This window comes from Balaenoptera physalus (genome assembly GCF_965194825.1).
Source record: "Balaenoptera physalus genome assembly, chromosome: 2".
NCBI lineage: Eukaryota > Metazoa > Chordata > Mammalia > Artiodactyla > Balaenopteridae > Balaenoptera > Balaenoptera physalus.
In genome coordinates this window covers 42719261-42739577 of record NC_138883.1, presented here as the reverse complement: position 1 = coordinate 42739577, position 20317 = coordinate 42719261, and the positions used below count along the sequence as shown (strand labels likewise).

The window sequence follows — 20317 nt, the reverse complement described above, 5'->3', positions numbered from 1 at the left end:
TCCTGCTGATGAAAAATGTAAGCTCTGCTCTCCAATATTCTAGGATTTACCCATAAACCCTGCACACTTGTCAAAATATCCTCACTTAGTGTTATTATAATGTGAGACCTTATGAATTAATTTTCCATGCCAGGCTGACCTTTTTTATTATTTTTTTAGGTTAAAAAAAGCTAAAGTAATATTTAATGAGGAAGAATCTGTTATAAACATCATCAAGTAAAACTTGCATATTAGAAGTGAAAATTATTAGTTTTTTTTTAATAAAGTAGTTAGGAAGTTAATTTTCATTGTGTTTATCTCCATGCTTTCTGAGATACTGTTGCTATTAAAAATGCCTTGTACTTAGAACTGCTAAAATAAAAATAGTGACAATACCAAGTGCTGGTGAGGATGAGGAGAAATTAGATTTCTGATACAGCCATTCTGGAAAATAGTTTAGCAGTTTCTTATCAAACTAAAAATGCATTTACCATAAAAGCAATTGTACTTGGGCATTTATCCCAGAGAAATAAAAACTTATGGTCAAACAAAGACATGTGCATGGATTTTTATAGAAGCTTTATTTGTAAAAGATAAAAATCAGAAACAACCCCAACGTCCTTCAATGGTTAAACAAGCTGTGGTACGTCCTTACCATGGAATAGTACTCACAAGAGAAAGGAATGAAATATTGATCTATGCAACAACTTGGATGGATCTCAAGAGCATTATGTTGAGTTTAAAAAGCTAATCTCAATAGGTCACATACAGCATGATTCTATTTCCATACTATTCTCAAAAGGACAAAATTATAGATATGTAGAACATATTGACGGTAGCCAAGGGTTAGAGACAGGGGTGAGTGCAACTAAAAAGAAGTAGCATGAGGGAGTTCCTTGATGGTGATGAAACAGTTTTGTATCTTGTGTATTGTGGTAGTGATTATATGAATCTACACAGGTGATAAAATTTCATAGAACTACACACACACACACACACACACACACACACACACACACACACACACGAGTGCAACTTCCTGGTTTTGATATCACACTGTAGTTACCAGTGTTCTGAACTCTTTGTCTGGTAAATTGTTTATGTCTGTTTCATTACACTATAGCTATGTGAGATGACGACTGGGGGAAACCGGGTGAAGGGTACTATTTTTGCAACTTTCTGTGAGTTTATAATTATTTTCAAACAAAAAGTTAAATGAAGAAACAAAGATACATTTGCCCCTGTTATGTTGTATCTGGTATTATGATATCTGCTTACCTGGAAAGGAAATGTAATGATCAAATGATTTCAAGTTTCAATTATCTTTTTTTTCTTTCTTCTTACCTGTATTTCTTATTTGTTTTGTGGTGAATACATATTATTAACATAATAAAAATAATGAGGAGATAAAGTAAAGATTGGACTACTAATGTCAAGGTGGATTGAGGTGAGGGAAGAAGCAGCAGCAGAGATAGTGGCCACCAGAGAGACATCAGGGGCTGTATTTTTCAACGCAGGGCATAATGCATGCATAATGGACATCCCCCAATAGGTGCGCAATGATAGTTTACTGAATGGTAGAATGAATGTTCAAAAGGTGTTAGACACAAGTCAGAGCAGATGGAAAGAGGTTCAGAGAGAGGCTGGAAAGCCATCAGGTAGCAAATAGAATGGCTTCCAGGGCACATAACTGGAATCTGTTTAAAAAAAAAAGGACTGATAATCTCCAAATGTGGAAGAAATCTAGGTCAGAACTGTTTAGACCAGGCTTAAATGCTAAACAAAGTCTCATTGAGTTCAGAGAATAAACCACTTGGACCACTAATACTTCCTTGGAGCTGGTAAGCCAACATTGTGTCAGGTAGGAAGGTAGCTTTTTGTTCTAAAGAGCTAAGTGGGTCTACGATATGTTGAAGTCCTGCTAGGCATAGGTTCCATACCTTAGAGGAAAGACCAACATCCCATGTCTCTCAGAGCAGAACTGTGTGAGTTTCAAAAATGATCTGAGGGTTTCTTGGAGTAAGTCATTACCTTAATCCCACAGGTCAAGTTTAGCTCGTGCCAAGAGAAGAATGGAGATTGGATTCTTTGCTGGGCCTAAGGAACCTGAGATCGTCTGACGGGGACTTCCATCAGCCCCGTGTTCACTAAAGCTTGCCACACCACCAGCGATGGTTTGCACCTTGCCTCAGCGTCTTCGTGGATGCCAGGTGAGAGGCTCAGCCTGTGCCCCGTGCGTGGTGTGGGCTCTTCATCAGTCACGTGTGTCAACCACACAGGCACATTTCAGTGCTGCCTTCCCTCTTGTAGTAATTGTCATTATGTAAACAATCAATCTGAGTGCTAATACGCGTAATTTCACTGAACTGACAGTAATGAGTCTTGAGTGTGCTGTTCCACAGACTCGCTTCTTTCCCAGGTGAGGGGCGGCAGCGATGAGCATCCCTTCTGTGGCCACACAGCGTCCACGGGTTTTCAAAGTCTTCAGAGGAGCACTTCAGTTTTCAGGTCAGCACCCCTTTTCTTCATCAACTTTGAGTGAAAATCGTAAGAAAGCATACAACGGGTTGTAATGGAGAAGCAGCATACTGTAATTTGAGAGAAGAATTACAGATTTTTAGAATAATATTTGATGGTGCTTTGGAACTTTTTTTTTTTTTTTTTGGCTGCATTGGGTCTTCGTTTCTGTGCGCAGGCTTTCTCTAGTTGCGGCGAGCGGGGGCTACTCTTCATCGCGGTGCGTGGGCTTCTCATTGTCGTGGCTTCTCTTGTTGCGGAGCACAGGCTCTACACGCGCAGGCTCAGTAGTCGTGGCGCACAGGCTTAGTTGCTCCGCGGCATGTGGGATCTTCCCAGACCAGGGCTCGAATCTGTGTCCTCTGCATTGGCGGGCAGATTCTTAACCACTGCGCCACCAGGGAAGCCCTGGAACATCTTTATGGTTGAACACTTATGTCCTGGGAGCAGGGCTCTGTGAGCCTACCTACTTCTACCAACTAAGCCACCCAGTTTCACTTGTAGTCTGTGGTCAGTTGTCTTCACGGTCAGTCTCCTGGCTGAGACATATACGCAGATCTTCTGGTTCCAACCCTCGCATTTTAGAGTTCAGAGAAGCGGAGGCCACAGGTATAGGAGGGACAGAGCTGGTCCCAGAACGTGTCTCATCCTTCTCATTGCAGTGCCACTTCTCCCAGGCCGTGCACCACCTTTACAGGCTGCAGGACACCAGAGGACCAGGGACCACTTGTTAGGAGAGAGGCCAGGGGACAGTTAAAAGTGATATTACTTTGTGGCATTCAAAGCTGCGAGGAGTGATGGCAGCCAGATGTATTCATTCGATCCATTCAGTGATTATTCATCGAGTACTTTCTATGTGCCGGGGACTGGTTTAGGCACTTGGGAAACAGAAATGAACAAAATTGCAAAATTCCTCATCCTCGTGGAGGTCACACTGTAGCAGAAGTAAAATGAAACGCACAGTCCTAACTGTGTCCCAGTCCTGTCCTCAACGCTGTACATATATTAACTCATTGAATCCTCACAATGACCCTTTGAGGTCGGTACGATTGTTAATCACATGTTGCAGGTAAAGAAACTAAGGAACAGGGAATAAAAATTAAGAAACTTGCTCAAGGTCATGCAGCAAGTAAATAACCAGCCTAGGATCCAGCCCTAGCTATTTGGCTCTGAATTCCTGCTCTGAACCACTGCACTTGACTGCCTGATTCATGAGTGAGGTTCGAGCCGTGGTTTTCTTTCTTTCTTTCTTTTTTTTCCTGTAAGCAGCGGAAGCCTCCCTCTTTTTAAAAATGAACTTCCATGTGGAGTACCAAAAAATAAAATAATAAAAGTGGCCCTGTTCTGGATGAAGAGAATGGAGAGGGTGGGGAATTCAGATTGTTCTCGCTGGATGGCAGGGGCTGATCAATAGATGCCTGCTTCCAGAGAGCCTCTGCCCCTCCTCGGTTCCCACCCTGTTAGACCTGGCCCCCTGCACCAAGGATTTAGAAAGAGCTGGAGTGGATGTACGGAAAATGGGACAACAGACATGTCTGCGTCAGCCCTGGGAGGTTAGAGGTGTTGTAGTATTAGTGCCAGCAGAATAACTCAGGAATTTTTAGTCTGTACCCCGACAGTGTGTGTTTGGGGGGCTCTCTCCCATCCTTTGAGAATAACTGATGCTGTGGTGCTTTTCTGTGACTGATGGCAGAGGGTCTTATAAGGGGAAGAGTGGGAGGTTGAAGGTACATTGAAAACCCGGGGATGCTTTTCTTCTTCTCATCATTCCTTCTTTTGCCTCCTGCCTTGACTATCTCTGGCCCTGCATGATGGAGCCACAGACAGTGCCAGAAAGAGGCCTCACAGCTCTCGGGCTGATGGTGTGTATCCCTTTGAACATCCACTGAGGTCAAGTTTTACAGACTTCTAATGGCTATTGTGGCAGTATCGAGGCAATTGCCTTCTAGTGGCACCATCATTTCACCATCTCTTGAAAGAGTAGAATAAACATTACCCCTACTCTTCCCAAAGAACCTGCCCAAAGTTGCCAGATTCAAAGATTCAAAGGGCAGTTCCTGGGGTATTTTGTTTCAGAAAGTCCTGGAATGGAGCAGTTTATAAAGTCATTTTGCTAAGCCTTTCTTTTGCAGCCACTCCCATTCCCAGCCCTCAGTAATCAGCTGGAGGTTTGGAGATCACTTGACCTGGCCAGCCTGGAGGTAGCTTTTCCCCAGCTACTCCTCCAGGTTCCTTTTCACTGGCCTCTGCTTTGAATTGTTAATTTCCTGTCTGAAGGCCCTGTCTGACTTTGTTAGCAGGTCTGACACTGTCTGGCTGCTTGCGAAGAGCAACTAGTGCCAATAAGGTGCCAGCACTCTTCTAGGCATGGGAGACATAAAGGGGAAAAAGTCCTTTTTCTAACCTCAAGGTGCTCACAGTTTAGTGGGGAGACAGCCAGGTAAACACGAAATTACACCGTGGTGTGATATCGTATTGTAATTGTCAAAGGAAGGCTGTAGTGGGAATGGGACAGAAGGATGCCTCATGTGCTTTGGAGAAGCAGCAGGGAAGGCTTTCCGAGCGAGGCAACCTAGAGCTGAGACTTGGAAGGAAAGGAAGAACTTCAGGGACATGTACATCAAGTTGGAAGAAAACCACCGCCAAGGGCTTTGTGGCATCACGCCACATGCCATATCTAAGGCACTGGGCTGTGTTACCAAAAGAGAGAGGCACTGGGTTCCTATTCCTACTTCTCTATAATCAGGGCAATCAAAAGTCTTAGTTTAGAAGTTGATCATTGCTTCCTTTGAATTCTCGCCAGAACCTCCTTGAGAACCGGTGCTTTTTAAAATTTCACTTTCCCCTCTTTCCCATCCCATCTCACCCCCAGGAACAAATATAATGACTTTGCCAATTAGCACTAAATAATGGGAGCTGAGTTGAACAATGAAAGAATAAAATGGGAAATAAAAGATGGAAATTAGCCAGCCAGATTGGGGAGAGCCTTCAATATCAGGCTAAGGAATGTGGGCCTTACTTGGTAGCAGATGCAAGAATCTGATGAGGACTAAAATGTAGTGGAGACAAGTTGGAGCTAGAGATAAGGTTTAGGCCGTCATCAGTATGCTGAGAAACATTAGCTGAAAGCAGCCAGATGGTGAAAACTTCTCAGAGAAGAGAGAACCCGAAAAGAAAAGAAACGAGAGCTGCACGTAAAATCTTGAAGACACAACAGTTAGAGAGCAGACCCAGAAAAACCTATCTTAAAGCATTGGCTTCCACGTATGCGGATATTAATAGCACCACCCACTCTGTCTGCTACTAGGAGTCATTGAAATAATGCAAGAAAAGTGTGTAACACAGTGCCTGGTGCAGAGCACTCAATAAATATTACTCTTCATTATTATTATAAAAGAGTGTTTTTTTTTTTGCATTGAGATAAGGTCAACTGATGTACAAATACCAATTGTTAATATATGCATTGATGATTTGTTGCCCGGTAACTATGATTTTTGAAGTGACAAACTCATTTCAGTGTTTGCCTTTTAATTAAAATGGGTACTTCGGCATTTTAAAATTCATTTTTGAAGGAACCCCCTACCAAGCTGCAGCATCTCAGGCACAGCAGGGGTATACCACCATTTTTAAAAAGCCAGCTAACAATTAATGTCATAATTTTATATTTATCCTGCTAATTACGGCAAAGACAAATCCCAGTTTGTCCACGACTGTGCAAACAAACAAAGAAGGCTCAGCACCATGAGGCAAGTTACTTGCAAATTTGCATATTAATTACTGTTTACCACCTCTGCTCCTGTGGCTGATTACTTCTAACAAAGAGCAGACGTATACAGCGGCTTGGATTGTCTGAGACAACCTGAAATGCAGCCCGCCACTCTCTGAGCAGGCTAGGAGAAGGCTGTGCTTACTAGTGGTGACATGACCAGAAGGGAACAGTCCACACTCCTGGCTCAAGGGATCTTTATGTGAAGAACCATTAAGATTTCTGAGATGCATTTTATAAAGCATAACAGACAACAAAAGTGATCCTACAGATTCTCACTCAAATAAGACCATCTTTGCTTTAATGTACTTTGGAGCAGTATTATTCTTGACGTGTGCTATACAGTGTGAAAGATAATACCTATTTTTCTGTGTGTGCTTTGAAAGGTAACTCGTCCATTATGATTAAACTCTGGCTACAGCACCCTGGAGTAAAAGATTTCCTTAGAGTCATGAATCTACTTTCTTTCCTCAGTTTTGGCACCAGTTGCCAGGAGGAGAGGGTGTTCTGGGTGGAGACACCCAAAATCCAGTCCTGTTTTCTCCTGATGGTGTTGAATGGATTGGGACAGTCTTACGTCTGTCTAACCTGGGAAGGGACGTTAAGTGTGTATTGGAGAATTTTAACTTGGTTGTAATTGGAGACAAAAACCACATAAGTTGATTTAAAGACACTAAGCCTGAAAGAAATTCTTTGTGCTCACAATTCGGAATAAGCAAAAGCAGCCTCCCCTTGAGACAAAGTCCTGTCCAACAAAACCCTTGATGGAGGCAAGAGAAAAATCAGTGGAAAAATTTTAATGCTGACATAAGCATAATATATTATGCATGGTAATCTTCAGACTTTGAAATCCACTTATAGGCAAACATTTGAAAAAGCAGGGGCTGCTTTACAAGGTGACTTCAGCTTCCTGTAGTTGTGTGAAAAATGTTCAAAGTGTAAGAACAGGACAACTCCTGTCTGTTTTTAGTCTCTGAAAGAAGAAAACAACTACTTGTATTGGTAATGGCTCAATAGCCACTCCTTAGGAAAGTCACAGTAATATTACAGTAATAATAACAATAATAATAGCTAACAGCTATCAAGTGCTTACTCTGTTCCAGACGCTTAATATGCATGATCTCACTTAATCCTCAAAATGAAGAGGGTTTAATTTTTCATCCCCCTGAAAACAGCTGAAGAGACTGAAGCTCAGAGTGATTAAGAAACTTGCCCCAAATCACAAAAGAAGAAAGTGGAAGAGCTGGGATTTGAACCCAGGCAGACTGACTCTACAGGCCACCATGCTATGCTGCTTCTCATTTTATATGTGACGAAGCTGTAGTTCATTTTCCTAATGCCCCAGGTTTTGTTGTAAAGTTGGAATTCTATTCCAGTTTTCTGAGCTCCAAAACTCATTATCTTTACATTCCTCCATGCTACCTTCCCTAATTAAAACAAAGCATTAGATTTGAAATATCCTCATATATTAGAGGAGAGGTCAGTGAACTAACTGACCAAATCTGCCCACTACCTGATTTTGTAAATAAAGTTTTATTGGAACACAGCCATGCCCACTTGTCTAAGGGTTATCTGTGGCTGCTTTTGTGTTACAGTTGAGTCATTGTGATAGTCAGTGTAAGGTCCACAGCCTAAAATATTTCCTGTCTGGCTGTTCAGAGAAAAAGTTTGTGGACTCATGACTTATACGAAACATTTCTTTTCTTTTTCCTAACTAACCTGTGGCCCAAGTCTTCAGCAGCAGCAGCTTTGAGCAAGAGAATAGATGAACTGATGACTAGCCTGGCTAACTGGGCTTATTTTAAGTCTGAGAGTGTCTGGGACCAGTAGAAGGGGACAAGTGAGCACAAGGACAGAGGCTGTGGGTGGCTTGTTATTGGTCTTTGCTGTTTTCTCTCTACCTGTCCCAGAATCCCAAGAAAAATTATTCCCTCCTGTATCCCCAGCACCTTCAACACTGCCAGAGATATAGTGGGTGCACAGTAGATAACTGTTGAATTAATAGTCAGAAATATCTTGGAATAGAACATGAATTCTGTCTCCAGTCAGTCTCCAGGATGGAGTTCAAGCTCCTTAGCCTGAGAGTTGCGATCCTGTCCCTTCCCCCTACGTATCATAACTCATTTGCCTATGCAACACTTTCTATCTTTTCAAGACTTAACTCCTGACCATTTGACCACTCAGGAAGGTCAGGTTTGCTAGGTGGGCCAGATCACAGCTGGCTTTGGAAGAGGACCGATGTGTTCAAAACGATGCTTATGATATGCAAAAGAACCTGTAGGGGGGAGAGACTAGAGGCTAAGGGATCAATTAGGAATCTATTTGAGGTGATAATTGTGTAGACAAGGGCAATGAGAATAGAGAGGAAGGGACAAATCGGAGAGACATTTGAAAGGAAGCATCTTCAGGAATTTGATGACTTAGTGATCTGAGGGATGAGGAAGAGGGAAGTGTAACAGAATAAGAATTTTAGTGTTAGGACTAGTAGATGGTGTTGTCATTGACAAAAATAGATACTCTCGGAAGAGAAGCAGGGTAAAGGGAGTGAGATAAAGTGTATCTGGAATTAAGATTGGAATTATTCTTCTGATGATACCTGTGTGGAAAAGGATATGTGGCATTAGTGCCACTTTCGAGGTGAGGCCTAGAGATTTTGACCCAATAGGAATTGACAAACACAACATTGTAAATCAACTATACGCCAATAAAAACTTCAAAATTAAAAAAAAATAAGAATGGACAAACTGACTCATTGATTCATTCACTCAACAAATATTTGAGCAGGCATAGTGTGCCAGGCACAGTTCTAGGCCCTTGGGATGTATCAGTGAGCAAAACAAAGATCCCTGCTTTTATGGAACATGCATTCTAGCAAGAGAGACAGGCAATAAATAATGAACATAATAAATAAGTATATAGTGTAATAATGTGTTAAGTGCTATGGAAAAAAGACAAGGTAAGGCAGGGCAAGGTGGCTGGAGGCTCTAGGGGCAGGTGAAGGCCTTTGCAATTTCCCAGATAACACCTAGAGCTCTTTTTCTCTGATCAGTGGTTTGTTATTCATTTTCTGACCAAAGTGTCAGAAGAAAAAATTGTAGGGCATTGGCTACTGTGTGATATTTTAATAAAGATTCTTTGTATGCCACATCTGGTGGCAATTTAAAAAAAGGGAAACTTCTCATGGTTCCCATTTCCTGAATGAGTAGCACTGCAATGAAATTTTGATGAGTTGAGGCTGATAATTTTCAGCAATTTAAATGTGGTTGCCTTTCCTAGACGGAAGAGCTTTGTTTGTAAACAGCTGGGTCAAAAGAAAACGTAGCCTCATTATTCACATTCTTCTGATAGGCTCCCAGTCAGAACATATGGGGCAGAAGGGATATACAGGAGCCTGAAACATAATCACCTAGCTTTGGGGTTTTGTTCTTTGTGATGATGGGGGAAAGGTAAAGAGCTAATTTCATTCTTTCTTAGAAGACAAGTTGGACAGGATGACAAACTTTTTGTAAAGACCGAGAATTCAAGCAATTACCTAGTGATGCATAGCAACATATCTGCATGCTTCCCTTCCTGGATTATTAAGGGTCAAAGTCCCCGCTTGGGTCACACGCTAAACAGCTCTCAGTTTTCTGTTTCTTCAACAGGATATGATATGCCAAAGATCCACTTTAATTTCTACTGCCTTCCATTGCCAAGATGCTTATTTAGGGTCCTCAGAGGAGAGGGGATATTTAAAAAGGAAGGAGGGAGGAAAGAGAGGGTGACGTGGTTTGGACAGTGTCAGGAGACACAGTTGGTCCAGATTAAGAGAGTGGTATATGCGTTGGAATTCTAAAATGGCCTCAGCTCTATTGAAAATAGAGAAGCTTAATTCTTTGATGTGGAAATGAGCTAAAAGGGGAAGGAAAAGGTATACTTGTAAGCTCTGGGCTTTTTTTTCTGTGCTGCTTTTCCTAAGCCAGTGAAATCCCCCAGGTGCAAAGGGCAGCCTGATGCTTGAAGGGACACCGGTCATGCCACAGCCCCAGATTTCCCTCCCTTTGTAGCTGACTGAAGCAGCTGCAGCCACAGCAGTTGGCAAGGTAAGATCCTGGCTTCCTGGAAAAATCCTGAGAAGAACCCAGCATCAGTCAGAGTATATTTGGGTCTTTTCCAGGTGCAGGTTGACTAGGAAGAGGGGCTTGAGGATGGAACAGTTTTTAACGTAAAACTTTCTGCGCTCAGAGAAGTGGGCTCACATGCATCCATCTTTGGAAATGAACCATTTTTTTTAAAAAATTTTATTGAAATATATTTGATTTACAATGTTGTGTTAGTTTCAGGTGTACGTCAAAGTGATTCAGTTACATATATATATATTCTTTTTTTACATTCTCTTACATTAACGGTTATTACAAGATATTGAGTGTAGTTCCCTGTTCTCTATAGTAGGTCCTTGTGGTTATCTATTTTATATATAGTAGTGTGTATATTTTAATCCCAAACTCCTAATTTATCCAGCACCCCCCCCCCCCACTTTGGTAACCATAAGTTTGTTTTCTTTGTCTGGGAGTCTATTTCTGTTTTGTAAATAAGTTCATTTGTATCACTTTTTTAGATTCCACATATAAGCGATAGCATAGGAAAGGAAACATTTTCAGTTAGAAGAGCCCTCACCAAAGTATATCTTCAGTGGAAATGCATTTGTTTAATCTTACATTAGTGATTTCTACCCCTTGTACCTACCCAATTCAACAAGCATTTTATTAAACTCCTAGTAGGTGCTTAGGACTCTGTGAGGTGCTACAAACTATCAGGAAGGAGTAAACTTGAATTAATGACAAAAGAAAATGAAACCATTTTTTAAGAATCTTCATAGGAATTCCATTATGGGAAGCAATGAGAAAGCATGGATCCCACATCAGTGATACCCCCTGCCATTCCTCATCCTTATACGCAGCACACACACAAACACACACAGATGTGCTCAGGTAGAAATGCTCTTTGGATAAAAATACCCACAGCTTTTTACGCAGTGCCAGTTGACCTGGCTGGGCTACCCCATGGTGTCGTCTCATTGATGAAATGCTGATGAAGTTGCTTTGGGCTCCATAATGGACCAGTGGGTCATTCTCTGTTTCTTGTCAACTTCAAACAGGCTGGGCAGTCTGAGTTTGTTTTAACTCTACTGACCCCAAATGCCTTTTGTCTTTATCAGACTTTATTCTTATCTTTTCAGAAATGGAATGGTTCCTCTTTTTTCCTGTTTCCTCAATATTTTCCTAAAAGACACAAACTTACAAAAGTTGTTTCTGAAAGTGGAGCTGACTGGAAAAGTACCCAATTTTGTTTCTAAATATCTATTTGTAGAATTTTCCAAAGCCAGTCTGTCAGAGACAGGGGATTCCATCTCAATCTACCTTGAAAGGCGATTGAATTAAACAAGCATTTGGTGAGTATCTGCTTTGTATCTGGCTTTGTTCTGAGGGAGTTAGAGAGGAAGTAGGATTTGTCCCTGCCCTTGAGGAGTTTAAAATCAAATTGAATAAGAGGCAACGCTAATTAAGCCAAGAATTTACTTACGAGTTTTTGAATTCACATTCTTGGCTTCAGTGTTTCTATGTATAATGGCCAAAAGGGTCCAGTAGTTTTAATCTATGTATCATAGTAGGTTTAGTTGTTCATGAAAAAGGCCTCTCTAACCCAAATGAAGGAAACTCAGTCTAGACATTGGGGATGCTTTAACTAATTTTCAAGCTAATTTGGCTTAATTAGTTCTTTTCCTAATAGTACTTTGTTCCAGACTCTATGACTTTGAACATTAAGCACTCACCCAGCCACTTTCCCTGGAGAGGTAAAGCTGCATCAGGCATGAATCCAGTTCTCAAGGAGCTCACTGCCAAGCTCAGCAGGTGAGACAGAGCACGAGGGAAAAAGTCATTGGTGCACAAGAACAAGAACCACGGGACCAGTAACTGGGGTCTTGTCCTGAGAGGCTGTGAGAATCACTCCACTGCTTTTTCTTCAGGGTAACTTCATCTCCCCACATCATGATGTACTCTAAGGATTGTGGGAAATGCTTTGCCCCCTTTGGATGAAAGGTGTATTATATAAGGTCTGTAAAAGGTTTTTGGATACGTTTAGAAAAAAATAAGTGATAACAATGATAATAATATCTAGCATTTATTGAATGCTTATTATACGCCTGGCATTAAACTAAAGATGGGAATACGGCTTTAATCTGTAACTCTATTTTATATCCGTTGAGCCCCAAATTATCAAAATATTTATTTCTAAATGTGCCCTGTTCATAATCTGTTTTTAATTGTTAACCTGGGTGATGGTTTCATGGGAATTCATCATACCATTCTCTCTACTTTTGTGTTTTGAAATTTTCCATAATCAGAGGCCATGCAAAAAAAAGGAAGGGGCCAAATAAACTTCATTAACCTAAATAATACCTCAGATAAAGGATGAAGGCGAAGAAAGAAGGAAGTCAACCGTTCTTCAGCATTTATAATGTGCCAGATCCTTCATATACTGTCTGTGACTTAACTGTGATCCCATTTTACAAATAAGGCAACTGAGGCTCAGAGAGATTAAAGGACTTTTTTAAGGAGTTGAACGCTGGCCAAAGCTTATGTATGCTCTTTCCAATACATCATATTGCTCTACGGGTCCATATAGTTTCTAAGGGCAGGATCCCTGTGTTTCATCTTGGCAGCCTCAAGTGCCAGTGGGTGAAATCACAGTTCAAAACCAGATAAAATGTTTTGAAAACAATATGACATGTATGCTTTAGGAAAAATTTCAAAGCAATATATGAAAACTGGCAAAGCAATGGTTAATGATAATTTGTATCTGAGAGGAACGTCCTTAAATGTCCATTCTCTGTGTGGGAGGGCACAAGCACGTATAACATTGGGGACTTTGGGGTAACCAACATTTATTTCCAGACATTTCACAACCTCTCTTTTTTTTTTTTTTTTAAATACGTGCATTTATTTATTTGTTTGTTTGTTTGTTTTTGGCTGTGTTGGGTCTTCGTTTCTGTGCGAGGGCTTTCTCCAGTTGCGGCAAGCGGGGGCCACTCTTCACTGCGGTGCGCGGGCCTCTCACTATCGCGGCCTCTCTTGTTGCGGAGCACAGGCTCCAGACGCGCAGGCTCAGTAGTTGTGGCTCACGGGCCCAGTTGCTCCGCGGCATGTGGGATTCTCCCAGACCAGGGCTCGAACCCGCGTTCCCTGCATTGGCAGGCAGATTCTCAACCACTGTGCCACCAGGGAAGCCCTCACAACCTCTCTTTAAGGTTAGGTATAAGGCCCATTTCACAGATGAGTAAAACGAGGCTGAGAGAGGTCCAAGTTGGCAACACCAGTGTATGGTGGGCATTACCGAGCCATGGAGTGGGGCACAGCTGGCGTTCAAATCCAGCCTGGCCTGACCCTCAGCGTACATCCTCTCACCACAACAGTGAGTGCTATGTTAGAATCGGATTCTTTCTTCCGTGGAAACAGCATGTATTAAAGGTTAGAGAGGGTCAACCAAATTCCTCCATGGGGCCTGGGAGGGGGAAGAGTTGGGTGTGACAAAATGGCAGCGTTTCTTTATCACGAGGCAAAACTCCCCCCACTCTGTTTGGATTTAGCCTGCGCGGACCAAACTGAACAGAAGCGAATTGTCCCATCTGTTGTCAAAAGCATCCTCCCTGACTTCAAAGAGTCGCGGCCCCGGAGGGAGAGACCCCCGGGGCGCAGAGGGAGATGGAAGCGGAGCCCCTCGGCCTCCCGTCAGCCGCTTCAGTCTCCGGGGGCTGGAGCCGCTGCCTGTCATCCCAGCTGACTTGTCTTTGAATCTGCGGCGCTTCGCCACCCCCTGCCTTCCCCTCCGCCCAAACAGACCCAAGGCCCGATTTCTGTTTGAAGTGGACGTGCTACTCTTCACACGGCGGGCGCTGCCGCGGAGGTGCAGCGGGATTAGAGGAAGCGGCTCCCTGCGGGGCGAGGCCACCTAAGCCTCAGGCGGCAGCCGGCGCTTTCAGCCGCTCTCGGGGCGATAATGGCATTCTGGACTTTTCCACAGGGGTCCTGAGGCCCCCGAGGGATCTTAATTAAAGTGGCTTTGTGGGTCTTGGAGGCAAACACCGGCCCAGAACTCAGGGTGGGAGCTCGTTATGAGTTCTGGTTCCGTTTCTCCCTGGCCTCAGAGAGTCTAGGTTCATAGGAGCAAAGGAAATGAAAGAACTGGACCTACTGTCTAAATCCTAAAGCAGAAACCTCTGCTTTCACCTGAATAACCAGAGCTCTCCAGCAAAGCATCACCTGGTCATTTCCCTTTGCTGGTGTAGAAATGACGATCGGGAAACCACACTGGAAATCGCTCAAAGTACCATGCACTGGAGCGAAGCTTTCTCCTTTCTGAGATTATTCTGAGGAAAAGGTAATAAACAGATCTGTAAGGAAATTAGTTATCTTAAAGTTTACTTACATATATTAGTTACTACCTTTTAATGAATGATATTTAGATGAAAATTTTATTTTGCTATAGATCAAGTATCTCCCTATAGACATTTCAAACGTAGCTCTAAGGAGAGTAAATATTTTTTTAAAAGATAATAAAAAGTTAAACATAAGATCCCCTTCTCTGTAAAAAAACTTTTATAAAGGTCAATAATTTTGAGGGGTGTGTGTGATTTCACTTGAGTATTACTTTTTGGATAGAATCATAGAATATATCTGCTTTGAAAATATTATTTTAAAAAAGAAAAATGAAGTGTGGGTGCCATTTTTTAATACAATATCAATAGTTATATTTACTTGTTAAGATGACACAATTAGACAGGATTAAAAGAAATATTAGCCTCCAAGGATAATTTATATTGATGCCTTTCTCTCTGTTCTTAAAATATGAAATTATTTATACATCCCACTATATTATTTTGCAAATTGTGGTAGTTTCACAATTTGGAAATATATATATATACATATATATATATATATCTCTCACAGATGTGTGTAATTATTTAATTAGTGTCAGTTTACCTCCTAGACCTTAAGCTCCATGAAGGTAGGGACTATGTCTGATTTGTTTACCATTTTGTCCCCAGTGCCAGACATGTATTAGGTACTCAAATATCTGTTGAATACATGAATAATCATTCAAAGAGGTGCAATGTAATGATGATGGTATATATTTGATTTTATCTTATAAGAATGCCTGCTTTAAATTTTTTTCTCTTAATTAAGAGACTCAGGTTATACACTTGGACTTTGTGATTTTAAGAAATCACTAACGCTTATCTACAAAAAAATATGACTGAAAATGTTCTTTGGATTGTCAAATCAGATGTGCAATGGTTTGCCAGTTCATGGGATTGAAACTTTCAAATAAGTGGTGACTGGTCCCAATAAATCAGAGTTCGGGCAAAAATCCACTGAATATAATTGTTTAAAGAGGCCACTTGTAATTGAAACACTTTTAAATTTTGCCTAGGGATGAAGTAGTCTTATTTCATGGTGTTGTTACCGGAGCAGGTATTCTAGGGTATTTGCACGGTTGCTATGCTGTGCTTTCCATCTGTAACGATAACCAGCTGAAACGGCAGAGCTAAGGGACTGAAGTCCAAAGCCAGTGGAGACATCAGTGATTGAGAGTGTGGGGAGCGCCAGGCACTGCCAGACAGATGTGCTGGGGATCCACCCCCGAACTTCATGGAATCACCTTGCGCTCGCTCCTTCAACAGAGATCTGGTGCCGGGGAACTTCTTTCACAGTGCTGAGAAAGAGCTAAAAGATAACCTTTTCTTCCAGGAATAAGGATGCCTCTGGTTGTGCACGAGTCAGTGAGGGTGGAAGAAGCTGTTTCATAGCCTTGCAGACAAGACCAGCATTGTCAAAAGTTTGTTTCCGCTGCCATTCCCCGATTCCCCTCTGCCCTCAAAAGATTTGTAAAGTGGTCAGGGCCATGATGTTGCCCAGTTTTGCTACCAACCTTCTTTTCTCTTGATCTTTTGTTTCAATGTCTGCTTTCTTTCCCCTACGTGCTCACTGAAGCCTGATTGTGGGGTCAGGCTATAATTAGTTTATATATGAAGTTTAATTCACTGTGGCTCTTCTGGCATTAGACTCAGATGGGCTTTGATGTCTGGCTGGAGCTTTGATCCCAGTCCCTCGAATGGTGGTCATCACCCCAACTCAAAGGATTGCCCTTTATTTTTTTCCCTCCTATTCGGAGACAGCCTTTCCCAATTACATCATTTGTGTTTGGCCATAAAAGCTGCAAGGCATCATTTTGTTGCTTTGCTCTACAGCAAAACGTGCAGTTGATGCTCCTTACTTTGCTTGGCTGCAAAAGAATTTTCGCTGCTGGATAAGGCATTTGTACAGTGATGCTCGGACTTTGTGAGGCTGCTGTTGGGAGTTGTTCTGCCCAAGGGCAAAGCGTCAGACTGTGTGATCTGAGGGACCCTTTCTGACTCTGCCCAGGAAATATCTTTAAGCATAAGCTACACGACTGTGATATATTCAGTCGAGACTTTTTCATGCTGGCGACTTTATCTTACTCTCCAGATCTTCCGGGCAGCAGATCCACCCCGTCTTTAATGTCACACTTTCTGAGCGTCGATTAGCAGCTTGTCTGAGAAGACAGAGGCCTCCAGGGAAAGCAAAAGAACTAAGGAGAGCTGAGCGATACTACAAAGAAGATGAAGTGGCATTAGAGGAGGAAGAAGCACCAGCACTTGCTTTAAAAAGAAAGGGGGGCTTCCCTGGTGGCGCAGTGGTTGGGAATCTGCCTGCCAATGCAGGGGACACGGGTTCGAGCCCTGGTCTGGGAGGATCCCACATGCCGCGGAGCAACTGGGCCCGTGAGCCACAACTACTGAGCCTGCGCGTCTGGAGCCTGTGCTCCGCAACAAGAGAGGCCGCGACGGTGAGAGGCCCGTGCACCGCGATGAAGAGTGGTCCCCACTTGCCGCAACTAGAGAAAGCCCTCGCACAGAAACGAAGACCCAACACAGCAAAAATAAATAAATTAAAGAAAAAAAAAAAAGAATTAAGTGAATTGATGACTAAACCCTCTAGGGCAGTGCAATATAAATATTAAAAAAAAAAAAAAAAGAAAGAGAAAGAAAAATCAAATCGGGGTGGGGGGACACTTCCCTGGTGGCGCAGTGGTTAAGGATCCGCCTGCCAATGCAGGGGACACGGGTTCAATCCCTGGTCCAGGAAGATCCCACATGCCGCGGAGCAACTAAGCCCCTGTGCCACAACTACTGAGCCTGAGCTCTAGAGTCCGCGAGCCACAACTACTGAAGCCCACGCGCCTAGAGCCCGTGCTCCGCAACAAGAGAAGCCACCGCAATGAGAAGCCTGCGCGCTGCAACGAAGAGTAGCCCCCGCTCGCCGCAACTAGAGAAAGCCTGCGCGCAGCAATGAAGACCCAACGCAGCCAAAAATAAATTAAAAAATAAATAAAAATTAAAAATTAAAAAAAAAAAAACAATAGGAGGAAGTGAGATCCTGTCTCTGACAGGAGGGAGCAGTGAACAGTGGGTGATTACCTTCAACTGCATCCCAAATACCTGCAACCAAAACAAAGAATCAAAGAGGAAAGAAAGCCAGAGGAGTAAATTGGAGAGGAGAAAAATTGGCTGTTGGGTTAAGAAGAGAAGAGGGGCAACCCAACCAGGCACACTTAATCTGACGACATTGGGAGTTTTCCTGGAAAAACAATTACAGCATTGAGCTCCTTGCTTCTAACTTCACTTGACAGCCTGAGTTTGTTTTAATTGGCGCGTGAATGAGCAGCATTATTTATTAATGTGTAATGGACACTTTAGAAAGCATGACCTTTTTTCCTATTTGCGGCCATTTTATTGGCGGAACCATTTGAATACATTACTTTTAATATTGAAACTTGCTGGGAACACTTTTTCATGGAGATGTACAAGCTGTTATGGCAAATGGTTGGCTTTGGACTAATGAGCCAGCTCAAAGTGGCATTTGGTGGGGAGGGGGCTTGGGAGGTGGGGAGGTTTGGAGACACAGCGACTTGTCTGTCTGCTTTAACAAGATTTATTAGTAGTGTGTAAAAACATGTTTCAGCTTTTTTTCCCCCCTCAACTATATAAATATAGCTGTCGCTGTGTGACATAACACAGGCCACAATAAGAGATTCCACCCAGCCAGAAGGAATCTAATTCAGAACTAGAAAGCAAGAAGCTTGCCTAGAAATGAATAGCATGAGACAATGACAGAGGACATGGGTGAGTGACATTTGGTAGACAGGATTAGTCATTATTCTTTAGTACCTTACTAAGATTAGGGAGGAAAATTTAGTTCCTGTATTATCAAGTATGGTGTTTGGCACACAGTAGGCATAAAGCATAGGTGAACTGAATGGAATTAATTTTGTATGTTGATGAGCACCTAAGCATAATTCCATTTCTAGATCTAATATATAATCTGGTTAATTATGAATCATGGATGTAGTTGTAGTTCCAGTTAGTCTGTGAGGGGCAGCAATGGGGAAGTCAATGGAGGGTGGCAAGAGAACTCTTGTTTTTGTTTTTTGGTACATGTCAACTTGACTCTATTTGTTGCAGAGATTAAATGGGTACTATTAAGTTAGTTGGAAAGTATGTTAATGAAAAAACAATTTACAACCAACCTGCAGTTTCTTGAATGGTTGCAAAGGCATTGTCCTGAGTACAGTAATACTAAGAGGATATTAAAACAATCACTGCCTTCAGGGAACTTTAATAATGCAATTGGAGAGAAGGGATACACATAAACACCTACGTACATAGATGTAAGTGTACATACCGATATAAATAACCATACAAATAGCATTTGGTAAGAATAAAATATTCATGCAGTTAACAGGAGTTCAGAGGAGAGAACTGAAATGATCTTGGAGGGAAGAAGGTTGGACTACACAGAGGGGAGAAATGGAGAATTCTTAGCAGGGCTAAGCAGCTGGGTAAAGGTGTTAAGAGTCTGAAATAATGATGTAGGATGCACTCCTTCACACAACACTTTGCCTGAACTTCAGCAAATCGTGACTTGCTGGATTCGATTTCTGAGGCTTTTGGATGTACTGCTGTTTAAAAGAGATATGGTACTTTTCCCTAGACAAGCCAGCTAGTGGCATTTCCAGACCCCTATCCCACTGAAATTCCCTGTGACCAGTGTCCCAAGCAGAGATGACCATACCACAAATGCTACTGCAGAGGAAAAGTTTATTAGTCCCTCTGGAGGAAAAAAAAAGATACAACTCATATAACCTTTACTATCTATGTGCCTGCCACGTTGTAAACACCCCTACTCCCATATATATTATATACTGTATATTATTATAATTCTTACAACAGGCTTCTTCTGTTAGTAGCTCCATTTTACCGTTGGGGAAACGGAGGCACAGAGAGGTGAAGTTACTTGCCTGCACAGCTAGTCTTGGCTGGAAAGGGGATTCAGATTCAGGCAGTCTGGTTTCAGAGTCAGCTCTTGTGCTCGCAGACTAAATAACAACAATAAAAAACTCAAACAAAAACCAAAGCGCGCAGGCGCGCGGACTCACTAAACCCGGCGCTTGCAAAAGAACTGATGCAACCTCTTGCTATAGAGCGACGTCCTCCTGCCTAATTTTATTGATAAATGCCTTCCGTGAAAAGATTAAAACAACAGCAGCAAAACTAAGAGTGAAACAGTTTTAGGACAACGTTGCACTGTGCCTTGTAGGGCCTGCCTTTACAACTTGGAGTCCAAAAAGCCAAACCCAAGAAATGGTCTTTGAATACATTCGCAGTACCTTGCTGGGTAAGGTGAAAGAAACCTAAATCAGACTGAGTGGGTACGAACAGTGGACGGGTGGGGAAAGGGTTAACGTTGTGTGCTTCAACTCGGTCGAGTTTCAGAAAGTTCTCTGGGGAGCCCAACTGCCGCGTCCCTTCGCGTACCCTGCCTGCGAGGCCGACTGTAACAGGATGCTGGGGCTCGAGGTGCTCGCCCCTTGCTTTGTGCGAGGGAAAAGAACCAATAAGGAGCGAGGCAAAAACTGGGTGCTGTAAACCCGAAA

At 42.4% G+C, this 20317-nt stretch overlaps 1 long non-coding RNA gene across 1 annotated transcript; it reads right to left on the bottom strand.

The window, feature by feature from the left end:
• Positions 1–359: 359 nt before the first annotated feature.
• Positions 360–20055, bottom strand: LOC309655401. Its single transcript, XR_014260817.1, has 3 exons — positions 13540–20055; positions 993–13209; positions 360–958 (listed from the first exon to the last, which is right to left on the bottom strand). It is a non-coding gene; the product is annotated as an uncharacterized lncRNA (long non-coding RNA).
• Positions 20056–20317: the final 262 nt, after the last annotated feature.